General features: G+C 42.7%; 1 protein-coding gene across 4 annotated transcripts in view; it reads left to right on the top strand.

Moving 5' to 3' along the window:
• The first annotated feature begins 1 nt into the window (after position 1).
• vmp1 (vacuole membrane protein 1) overlaps positions 2-11,837 on the top strand; it is a 202,626-nt gene continuing 190,790 nt past the window's right edge. For 2 of the 4 annotated variants that reach the window (XM_043718131.2, XM_043718127.2), the window contains exon 1: positions 2-82. The gene's annotated coding sequence lies outside the window, so the exon portion shown is untranslated. Of the gene's footprint in view, positions 83-264; positions 405-3,456; positions 3,510-11,837 lie in introns of those variants that run through there. The other 2 variants (XM_043718128.2, XM_087977210.1) reach the window with 2 other exon arrangements.

The raw sequence follows: 11,837 nt of genomic DNA, 5'->3' as shown, positions 1-11,837 counted from the left end.
TCCAGAGCAACAGAAACAGCGCGAGAGACTGAGGGAGCCGGTAGTTACTGTAACTGGGGCAACAAGGGAACAGGAGGACGAGGTAACTAGGGGCAACGGGGGCGAGAAGAGGGAGAGAGAGGAAGGAGGTGGTGGTAACCTGGGTGGGGGAAAAAGAGAGGAGAAGGGAGGAAGGGAGGGGCGGAGATAAACCGGGGTAACCGCTGAGGAGGAGGAGGAGGAAAGAAAGAAGGAAGGAAGAAACAATTCGGGTGAGGAAGAGGAGTGTGAAGGAGAAGGAGAAGGTAACCCGGGGCAACAGGAGGAAAGGAAGTAACCTGGGCCAACGGGGATCGCGGGAAAGAGGTAACCCAGGGCAACCGGAGGCGAGGGGTTTGTGTGAGAGAGAGGAGCCCGCACCTACGGTAAATGATGGGGAGAGGGGCGCGCGCGCGCACACACACACGGCTTTGAAAGATCGAGAAAGCGACAATTTACCCCGTTGGGGAGTCTGATAGAGAACTGATAGAAATCTTAAAACACCCCATTCCCGGGGCTGCTGCTGCTGCTGCTGCTGAAGCCACAGACGGCCTCAACGGTTGCGATAGGGGCTAGTGGTGTGGACAGGGCTCCAGGTCGGCATCAGGACTTTGACCCCTTACTCTAGGTTGCGATTAATAATTGATCGCGGCCAGACTCGGAATCCGACGAGTTAATCCCTAAATATATTGGGAGCAGGCAGTTCTGGTTTCAGAATTCTAGAGGCTCCAAAGTAGTTTTGGGGAGTAAGAAAATGGTCGATTGAGTGTGCGCTGCTTCCTTCAGATTCCAACATGAGTTACATTGAAAAGGAGAGAGATAGAGTCGTTGGACAATCTGTAAAATGATCACCCTAAATCACAGCCTGAGGTTTTACTGTTATAGAGTCATAGAGACGTACAGCATGGAAACACACCCTTTGGTCCAACTCGTTCATGCCGACCAGTTATCCCAACCCAATCTAGTCCCACCTACAAGCACCCGGCCCATATCCCTTCAAACCCTTCCTATTCATATACCCATCCAAATGCCTTTTAAATGTTGCAGTTGTACCAGCCTCCACCACTTCCTCTGGTAGCTCATTCCACACATGTACCACTGTCTGCATGAAAAAAATTGCCCCTTAGGTTTAGGGTGAGAGAGGAAAGATATAAAAGAGACCTATATCCTCTAGTTCTGGACTACCCCAACCCAGGGAAAAGACTTGGTCTATTTATCCTATCCATGCCCCTCATAACTTTGTAAATGTCTACAAGGTCACCCCTCAGCCTCCGACACTCCAGGGAAAACAGCCCCAGCCTGTTTGGCCTCAAATCTTCCAACCCTGGCAACATCCTTGTAAATCTTTTCTGAACCCTTTCAAGTTTCACAACATTCTTCCGCTAGGAAGGACATCAGAATTGCACGCAATATTCCAAAAGTGGCCTAACCAGTGACCTGTACAGTTGCAACATGACCTCCCAACTCCTGTACTCAATACTCTGACTGATAAAGGAAAGCATACCAAATGCCACCTTCGCTATCTTATCGTGGGCGGCACGGTGACACAGTGGTTAGCACTGCTGCCTCACAGTGCCAGAGACCCGGGATCAATTCCCGACTCGGGCGACTGACTGTGTGGAGTTTGCACATTCTCCCCGTGTCTGCGTGGGTTTTCTCCGGGTGCTCCGGTTTCCTCCCACAGTCCAAAGATGTGCAGGTCAGGTGAATTGGCCATGCTAAATTGCCCGTAGTGTTAGGTAAAGGGGTAAATGTAGGGGAATGGGTGTGTTGCGGGTCGGTGTGGACTTGTTGGGCCGAAGGGCCTGTTTCCACACTGTAAGTAATCTAATCTAATCTAAGTAATCTAATCTAATTATGGGGGAAATGACTGACTGGTTCAGGTTTTGCAGGTGAACTAACAAAGCATTTCATTACATAGATGAATCTAATTTGATCTGGCATAATGTTAAGTTTCAAGGTAGGTTAGAGCTATGTGAATTAGGGTCATAGAGAGATACAGCATGGACACAGACCCATTGGTCCAAATTGTCCATGCTGACCAGATATCCTAAATAAATCTAATCCCATTTGTCAGAATTTGGCCCATATCCATTTAAATCCTGCCTATTCATATACCCATCCAGACGCCTTTTAAATGTTGTCATTGTACCAGTCGTGGAGAAAGTGAGGACTGCAGATGCTGGAGATCAGAGCTGAAAATGTGTTGCTGGAAAAGCGCAGCAGGTCAGGCAGCATCCAAGGAACAGGAGAATCGACGTTTCGGGCATAAGCCCTTCTTCAGGAATTCCTGTTCCTTGGATGCTGCCTGACCTGCAGCGCTTTTCCAGCAACACACTTTCAGCATTGTTCCAGTTGTGACCACTTCCTCTGGCAACTCATTCCATACATGTATCTTCATCCGGGGGAGGAAGTTGCTCTTTGCATTTTAAATCTTGCCTGTCTTACCATAAATCTATGCCCTCTAGTTTTGAACTCCCCCACGTTGGGGAAAAAAACCCTATTCACCCTATCCAAGCCCCTCATGATTTTATAAACTTCTAAAAGGTCACCCCTCAGCTTCTGACACTCCAGGGAAAATAACCCCAGTCTGTTCAGCCTCTCCACATAGCATGAACTCTTCAATCCTGGCAACATCCTTGAAAATCTTTTCTGAACTCTTTCAAGTTTTACAACATCCGCCTTATGTCAAGAGTGTGGTGCTGGAAAAGCACAGCAGGTCAGGCAGCATCTGAGGAGCAGGAGAATCGATGTTTTGAGCATTAGCCCTTCATCAAGAAACCATTCTTGATGAATGGTTTATGCCCGAAACATCGATTCTCCTGCTGCTCAGGTGCTGCCTGATCTGCTGTGCTTTTCTAGCACCACACTCTCGACTCTGATCTCCAGCATCTGCAGTCCTCACTTTCTCCCAACATCCTTCTTATGGCAGGGAGACCAGAATTGCATGCAGTCCTCCAATAGTAGCCTAACCAATGTCCTGTACAGCTGCAACATGACATTCCAACATCGATACTCAATGCACCGACCAATTAAGGAAAACATAGAAAATGTTTTCTTCACTATCCTATCTACCTGACTTCACTTTGAGCTTGAATTGAATTGAATTTATTGTCACGTATCGAGGCACAGTGAAAAGCTTTGTCTTGCAAGCAATACAGGCAGATCACAGATTTAAGTAGCATAGATAAGTAAATAATGGGTAAACATCGGCAAAAACAAAAACACAGATGCAGGCAAATGTTAAGAGTTTGAGAATCCATTTGGTATTCTAACAACAGTAGGGTAGAAACTATTTCAAAACCGGCTGGTGCGTGTGTTCGGGCTTCTGTAACTTCTTCCCGATGGTAGAGGTTTTAGAAAAATATTGTCAGGGTCGGATGGTTGTTTGAGAATGATGGCAGCCTTTTCTTGACAGCAGGCCTGGGAGATGGATTCTGTAGATGGAGATTGGTCTTCTCCGATCTTGAATGGTGCAGTTGCCATATCAGGTAGTGATACATCCAGACAGCTTTGAGCTTTATATCCTAAATTTGTATCTATGCTACAGTCTCATTAAATAAAGCTACCATATAATCATAGCCTCTTTACAGTGTAGAAATGGACTATTTGGCCCAACAAGGCCACTCCGACCCTCTGAAGAGTATCCTATCCAGACCCAATACCCCAATTCCTGTTATGTTTACACTTCCCCTGACTAATGCACCTAACCTACACATCCCTGACCGGTATGGGCAATTTAGCATGGCCCAATCACCTAACCTGCACATCTTTGGACTGTGGGAAGAAACCGGAGCACCCGGAGGAAGTCCACGCAGACATGGGGGAAATGTGCAAACTCAACACAGAAGGTCACCTGAAGATGAAATTGAACCCAGGTTCCTGGTGCTGTGAGGCAGCAGTGCTAACCATCTTGCCACTGTGCCACCCCAGTTGCTTCCTTACAGTCGCTATTAATTGTACATTCTTTTTGCTGTATATGAGGCCACTTTTTCTGAGTATATTACAAGCGTATTTCAGTGAAGGGATGCTTATGGTGGTGCCCTTTTATTCTTATACTGTTGGCTTTTAAATGGTGCCGCATATTTATGGTTGCAATCTGTATGGTCAAGATTTGCTTTGAATGTTTCTTGTCAACTATAAGTTTCTTGTGTGAATTACAATGCTAGAACAGTTTTAGTTAAGTTCTTGTGATATTGAATAGACAGGGCCAAAGACTCTCACATTTTTATCCTCTGCCTCACAGGTTTCACAATGCTTTCTCATCTCTTTACCTGCCTATTGCTTATCAATTTTAAATATATTCAGTGAAATATTGTTTGAATGGTATCAGTAGAGGACTTGTCATCCGTTACTCTAAAGACTTATATACCTAGCTACAGTCAGTTCTGAAGATGGATCATTCTCCACAGATGCTGCCAGAGCCGATGAGTTTTTTCAGCAATTTCTGATTTCATTTCTGATTTACAGCATTTGCAGTTCTTTGGTTTTTTTGCTTATGAGTTATGAAAATATGTTTGATATACATGAAAATAATGCATGTACATTAACTATAACAGTTGAAATCCTGTTTGACACCTAATCTGCTTATTTGAACTAGATGTTAGTAATTTAAAGATGTTGATTATCTGTGTACAGGTACAGAGAACAAAGCACAGTAGAGCACAGGCCCTTCAACCCACCAAGACTGCGCCAACACATAATGCTTTTCTAAACTTAAAATCCTTTTGCCTCCTATGGTCCATATCGCTCTATTCCCTGCCTATGCATATATCTGTCAAGCTGCCTGTTTAGCATTATTTTTGTAGCCACCTTCTCCTGGCAATGCATTCCAGGTACTTACCACCCTCTGTATTTTAAAAAAAAAACCTTGCTTATTACATCTTTTTAAAACTTAATCCTTATTACTTTAAACCTATTTCACCTCAATTGACTTTTCTACCTTGGTGAAAAACACTCCAACTATCCATTTTGCCCATACCTGTCATAAGTTTGTAAATGTCTATCAAGTTGTCCCTTATTCTTTGTTCTAATGAAAACAAACCAAGTTTGTCCAATCTTTGCTAATAACTAATATCCTCCAATACAAGCCACATCCTGGTAAACCATTTTTGTACCCTTTCTAAAGCCACCACATCCTTCTTGTAGTGTGGTGACCAGGATTGTAGACAATCTTCCAAATATGTCTGAACTCCGTTCTATACAGCTGTAACATGACTCGCCAATTTTTATACTCTATGTTGTGGTTCTGTTCGCCGAGCTGGGAATTTGTGTTGCATGAGGTTTCGTCCCCTGTCTAGGTGACATCCTCAGTGCTTGGGAGCCTCCTGTGAAGCGCTTCTGTGATCTTTCCTCCGGCATTTGTAGTGGTTTGAATCTGCAGCTTCCGGTTGTCAGTTCCAGCTGTCCGCTGCAGTGGCCGGTATATTGGGTCCAGGTCGATGTGCTTATTGATTGAATCTGTGGATGAGTGCCATGCCTCTAGTAATTCCCTGGCTGTTCTCTGTTTGGCTTGTCCTATAATAGTAGTGTTGTCCCAGTTAAATTCATGTTGCTTGTCATCTGCGTGTGTGGCTACTAAGGATAGCTGGTCGTGTTGTTTCGTGGCTAGTTGGTGTTCATGGATGCGGATCGTTAGCTGTGTTCCAGACAACCGGAAGCGGCAGATTCAAACCACTACAAATGCCGGAGGAAAGATCACAGAAGCGCTTCAGAGGAGGCTCCCAAGCACTGGGGATGTCACCTAGACAGGGGACGAAACGTCTGCAACACAAATTCCCAGCTCGGCGAACAGAACCACAACAATGAGCACCCGAGCTACAAATCTTCTCACAGACTTTATACTCTATGCCCTAAGACAAGCATGCCATATGCCATGTTGAACACCTTATCCACTTTTGGGGAACTGGGCACCTTCACGTCTAGATCCCCCTCTATGTTGATGCAACCCCCTAAGGGTTTTACCATTTATTGTATCCACCCGCCCTTGCCATTAGGTCTTCCAAAATGCATCTAATTGTCCAGATTAAACTCCATCTGCCATTTTTCTCTAGCCTGTCTGTATCCTTTTACAATCCTTCTCACTATCCACAGTTTCCCCCCAATCTTTGTGCTCTCTGCAAACTAAGTAATATGTGACAAACAACAGGGGTCCCAGCACTGATACCTGCAGAACACCTCTCGTTACAAATCTCCAGTCAAAGAAAAACACCCACCCACTGCTACTGTTTTCTCTGCCTAGGCCAGTTCTGTATTGACTGTACAAGCTCACTGCAGATCCTATGTGACTTCACCTTCTGTATCAGCCTACCACAAGGGACCTTGCTAAAGTCCATATTAGACCACATCTACTGCCTTGCCCTCATCAATCATTTTTGTCATTTACTCAAAATACTTTGGTTTGTGAGACATGACCTTCCCCACACAAAGCCTTGCTACCTGTTGCTAATAAGTCCATATTTTTCCAAATATGAGTAAATCCTGTCCCTAAAATCTTGTCCAACAATTACTGACCCAAGGGTCACCAGCCAAGAAATTCCTGGAGTTTTGCTATGGCTCTTCTTAATTAAAGGAGCAACGTTGGCTATTCTCCAGTCCTCTGGGACCTCTCCTTGACTTAAGAGGATACAAAGATTTTGTGTTAAGACCCCAGCAATATCGTCACCTGACTCCCTCAGGATTCTGGGATTGATAATCTCAGGTTCTGGGGACTTGTTCACCTTAATGTTTTTCAAAACACCCAACACCACTATCTTTTGTATGGATTGACATGCCCTAGCAGATCAACATACCCCTCCTGTGACTTACCATCCATCACGTCCTACTCCTGTTTGAATATAGATACTAAGTATTTGTTAAAGATTTCACCCATTTTGTCTGGCTCCATGCATAATTCCTCCTTTGTACTTAAGTGGACCTACTCTTTCCCTAGTTACCCTCTTGTTCCTTCTATATGTATAAAACACCTTGGTATTTTCTTTCATTCTACTTGCCAGGATGTATCATGCCCTTTTTATTTCAGTTTTCCTCATTTCTTGTTTGAGCTTTTTCCTACTATCTTTGTATTCTTCAAGGGCTCTGTCTTTCTGTAGTTTCCTTTGGACACTTGCAACATAGAGGCTATTTGCTCCATTGTGTCTGCACTGGCTGAATAAACTAATCTCACACTGCAGCACCTGGTCTGTAGCCTTTGAGGTTACAGCACTTCAGGTGCAGATCTAGGTTCCTTTCAAAATGAGTTGAGGATTTCTGCCTCAACCACCAAACTGGGCAGTAAATTTGGGACACCCATGGTCTGTTTTTCCTGAAGTTCCCTTTAATCATCTGCCAATCTTCTGAAGTCTGCACCTGTGGGTAATTGATCTCTCCACTTGGGGAATTAGACCTTCCTTGTCTACTATCCAATCCCCTTCTTGTTTTGTATACTTTTATTAAATCACACCTTGGTCTCCTTTTCTAAGGAAAACAAGCCTAGCCTAACTGATCTGTCCTCATAGCTACAACTTTTGAGCCCTTGCATTGTTCTTGTATGTCCTCTCTGTACTCTGTCCAGACTAATTATGTTCAACTTGTAATGTGATGACTGGAACTGTGTACACAACCCTAGCTGTGGCCTAATCAGTGCTTTGTATAGTTGCAGCATTACATATCTGCTTTTGTATTCAGTACCTTGCTGATTGAAGGAAGGCATTTCACTACCTCATCCACTTGTGGACAGTCTCAAACCTCTGCTACTCCTCTCACTGCCGTCCTGTTTATTGTGTGTACCCTTGCTTTTTTGGCCTCCTCAAAATCATACCCTTACCATTTTCAGGATAGAAATCCATTTGCCACTCATCCACCCACTCAACCAAACCATTTATATCAGCCTGCAGTCAACAGTCATTGTCTTCACTCAGCTATATGGTCAATTTTAGTGTCTGTAAATTTCCCATTCGCACCACTCATGTCTAAATCATTATCATGCACCAGAAGCAGCAAATGGCCCAACATGAGTTCTGTGGAATACCACTGAAATAATTTTCCATTTGCAAAATCATCTGTTGAACATTGCCCTTTATTTTTTGTTACTGAGCACATTCCTTTGTATCCATTGTATTGTGACTTTTCTGACCAGTCTGCCATGTGGGACTTTGTCAAATGTCTTACTAAAATTCATGAGGATTGTATCCACTGCACTAGCGTCATCAATTTGTCTTTTTTTGTTAACATTTCAAAAAATACTTTAATAATTAAAAAAAATTTATACATAGTTACAAATGCAGATTGGTACTGTACAATAGAGTATCAAGGAAATAAACAAACATTGTTGTTTGACTCTATGCAAACAAATCAAAGATATCTTTAATATATGCAAGACTATATTTACATGTGTTTAGGCAATAGGAGGGTCTGATATCAGAACAGACCCCTGATTAACTTCAGCAGGGAATTCTCAGACAGTGTTCTGTACCCACTGCACCTCAGCAGCAGCTGCCTCAAGCTTTGGTGCATTCTCAGCACGTAATCCTGGACCTTGAAATGTGTCCGTCTGCAACACTTGATTGAGGTCAGCTCATTGTTCTGGAAGACCAACAAGGTTCAGGCAGACCAAAGGGCATCTTTCACCAAGTTGATTGTCCTCCAGACGCAGTCGATGTTTGTCTTGGTATGTGTCTCAGGAAACAGACTGTAGAGCACAGAATCCTATGTCATGGTGCTGCTTGGGGGTGAATCTTGACAAAAATCACTACATCCTTCTCCTGATTTCTTTTGCAAGGTGATGTGTGAGAGTATCAACCCCTTGTAGCTGCTTTGAGGGCAACGTGCGTTGGCACAGATTGATTGGTCTCATAGATAGTGCCCTTCTCACCACCAGCCAAGTGATTCTCCGTGCATGTGGAAGAGTTCTGGTGATGAGGTATTCTAAATGACTTTGACAGTCTGCTCAAGGAACCACATGACAGGATCCACCCTCTCCTTTCCCCACAGGGTTTCGAGGACACTCCGCGTGCTGACCATTTCCTGATGGACTTGTGGTCAAAGGTGTTTGTGGTCAAAGGTAGAATCTCAGTATGTAGTGACAAGTCTTATAATAGACAAAATAATTAATCAATTTAGTAAGGCACCATCTCCCTTTAAAACCATACTAATGAACCCTGCTTAATCCAAGCCTTCCCAAGTAATAGTTACTCCTATATTTCAGTATTGATTGTAGTAATTTAGGCCAGTCTGACTGCCCTATCCCTGCTTCCTTTTTGAATGAAGTTAAAAATCACACAACACCAGGTTATAGTCCAACAGGTTTAATTGGAAGCACACTAGCTTTCGGAGCGATGCTCCTTCATCGGGTGATTGAAGGAGCATCGCTCCGAAAGCTAGTGTGCTTCCAATTAAACCTGTTGGACTATAACCTGATGTTGTGTGATTTTTAACTTTGTACACCCCAGTCCAACACCGGCATCTCCGAATCCTTTTTGAATGGTTGTTTGGCAATCTCCAATCCTTTTGTTATTTACCTGTATCCAGTTAGGATTGGAAAATAATCCTTAGAGCATTTCTGCTTCCTCCTTGGATTCCTATTAACAGCTGAGGATGCAATGCATCTAACCCTGGTAGTTTTATCTATTTTCAAGGAGGTCAAATGCCTACAGTTCTTCCTATTACAGGTTGTTCTGGCATAACGTGCATTTTATTAACACAAATTGGCTATAATGTGATTGATGAATTGTGGACACTGTTTGGATAATGCAAACTTTCTATTGAACAGATATAGTGATTTTCTTTTGTGCGATTTTCTATTGCGCGGGGTTGCAGAGGAATGTAACTGTCACTTTAAAGCAAAACGGTCTGTATTATTGTTGTTAAATCACCCTTAAGTAGAATGTTTGCATCTCTCTCCCCTTTGAGAAAGGAGTCTATTACCTGCAAAGTATATGCTGATGTGTTTTTGAAAGTCAAACTTTAAAAGGCATTTTGTTTTCATAGTGGAGAAATCCATGTAAAGGGTATCGAATATTAGTGCGCAATAGAACAGTATAGCACAGAACAGGCCCTTTGGCCCTCGATGTTGTGCCAGCCTTTTATCCTACTCTAAGATAATAACAACAAGACTTCAGGGAAGGAGACAAAAATGAAGTGTAATAGATCAGTGGGGCAAAAGGTTTAATGTTTTTGAGAGTGTAAATTGTTGGTGAGAGGATTTCTGTGTCTCAGGAAGGAAGGAGGCTGTATAATAATTTTAATTAGTTAAAAATGGAGTGAAGAAGAAGAAAATGAAGGATGTTGTACTTGGGAGCTTGCTGTATGCAAATTAATGCCATGTTGCCTGCAGCAACTACACCTCAACAGTATTTTGTTGCCTGTAAAGTACTTTGGGACATCCTGAGGCTGTGTAAATGCAAGTTCTTTGTTTATTTTATTTTGAAGCTCAGCAAAAGTTAGACTGAAGTTCAGAATAATTGCTTTCATAGTATTGATTTTAAAATAGAAATAAAAGGGTTTGCAAAGGGAGAGAAGCAAGAAGTGGAAGATTGAAGAAAAAAATAGTTGATTTAAAATTGAGAATTGGATGCTTTATCTCTTTCCATTTTAAACTTTTCTCTTGTATGAAGGTATTAACTATTGATTTATAATGGTTTTCATTCTGTTGTAACTTGTGTCCATTAATGTTTAGTTTAATTGTGAAAGGCATGCTGTATGATCTTGAGATTTGATTTTATTTTCCCTCAGTTGAAATCTATAATATAGATTATCCTTCCAGACCCAAAAAGGAGAACAGGTTTATCTCATCTGGGTTGAAAAAGTAATGTGGCATTGGTTTAGATGAGTCATAGAGATGTACAGCATGGAAACAGACCCTTTGGTCCAAATCGTACATGCCAACCAGTTATCCTAACCCAATCTAGTCCCACCTGCCAGAATTCAGCCCATATCCCTCCAAACCCTTCCTATTCATATACCCATATAAGTGCCTTTTAAATGTTGCGATTGTACTAGCCTCCACCACACACTCTCCATGCTCTGCGTGAAAATGTTGCCCTTTGGGTCTCTTTTACGTCTTTCCCCCCTCACCCTAAACCTAAGCCCTCTAGTTCTGAACTCCCCACTCCAGGAAAAACACCTTATCGATTTACCCTATCCATGCCCCTCTTGATTTTATAAACCTCGATAAGGTCACCCCTCAGGAGATGGAAAGTTACAATTTCTGCTTCTGTTTGCTCTCTAGTGATCTCAGTTGGCAAGTACTGTTTAAATGTTGAATAGGGCAAGGATTTGTTTAAATCATGATTCAGTACTTGTTGTACAAAGGCATATTTAGTTGCTGGTCTTGGAGGAGGTACTGGAAGGAGGGCTGCTGTGTAATTTTCTGAAGCATGCAAGAGTTGACATTTTCTGAGAAGATGGTGAGCATTTTGAAAATTATAAAGTCCTCTGATTTGGGCATTGATACTCTGCTGGCATTGATCCAGCTATCCTAAGTCACATTCGGTCGAGAATGTTGTAGTGGTTGGAAACTTCTGGTGAAAGGAAGCTAATACTAGTTACTGTCTTCTTTCAATAAAGTTTGTGGCTTGATCCTCATTCTGAAATTACTATTTCAGACTTTCTTTGAATATGATGTAGAATGAGCTTTGTACTGCATTCTGGGGCATGTCATGCTTTATCAAAGGCGCACTCTTGGTTCATGGTGTTGTATGTTGAAGGCTTTGTAAAGAGTGATTTGTCGGAGCTTTCCGATCTCGAGGGCAGAGCATGGAGGCAGGTCTCAACTCAATCTTAGCCTGAAGAGGAATGAACCTTGCTTGTTAGTATTCTTCTAAACCACAGGCTTGTGTAGC

Source organism: Chiloscyllium plagiosum, unplaced genomic scaffold, assembly GCF_037043375.1.
Source record: "Chiloscyllium plagiosum isolate Xiang-an unplaced genomic scaffold, Cpla_swu_hap1 HiC_scaffold_31, whole genome shotgun sequence".
Classification (NCBI taxonomy): domain Eukaryota; kingdom Metazoa; phylum Chordata; class Chondrichthyes; order Orectolobiformes; family Hemiscylliidae; genus Chiloscyllium; species Chiloscyllium plagiosum.
Note: the sequence above shows the minus strand (reverse complement) of the source record. Positions and strands in the feature narration are given on the sequence as shown.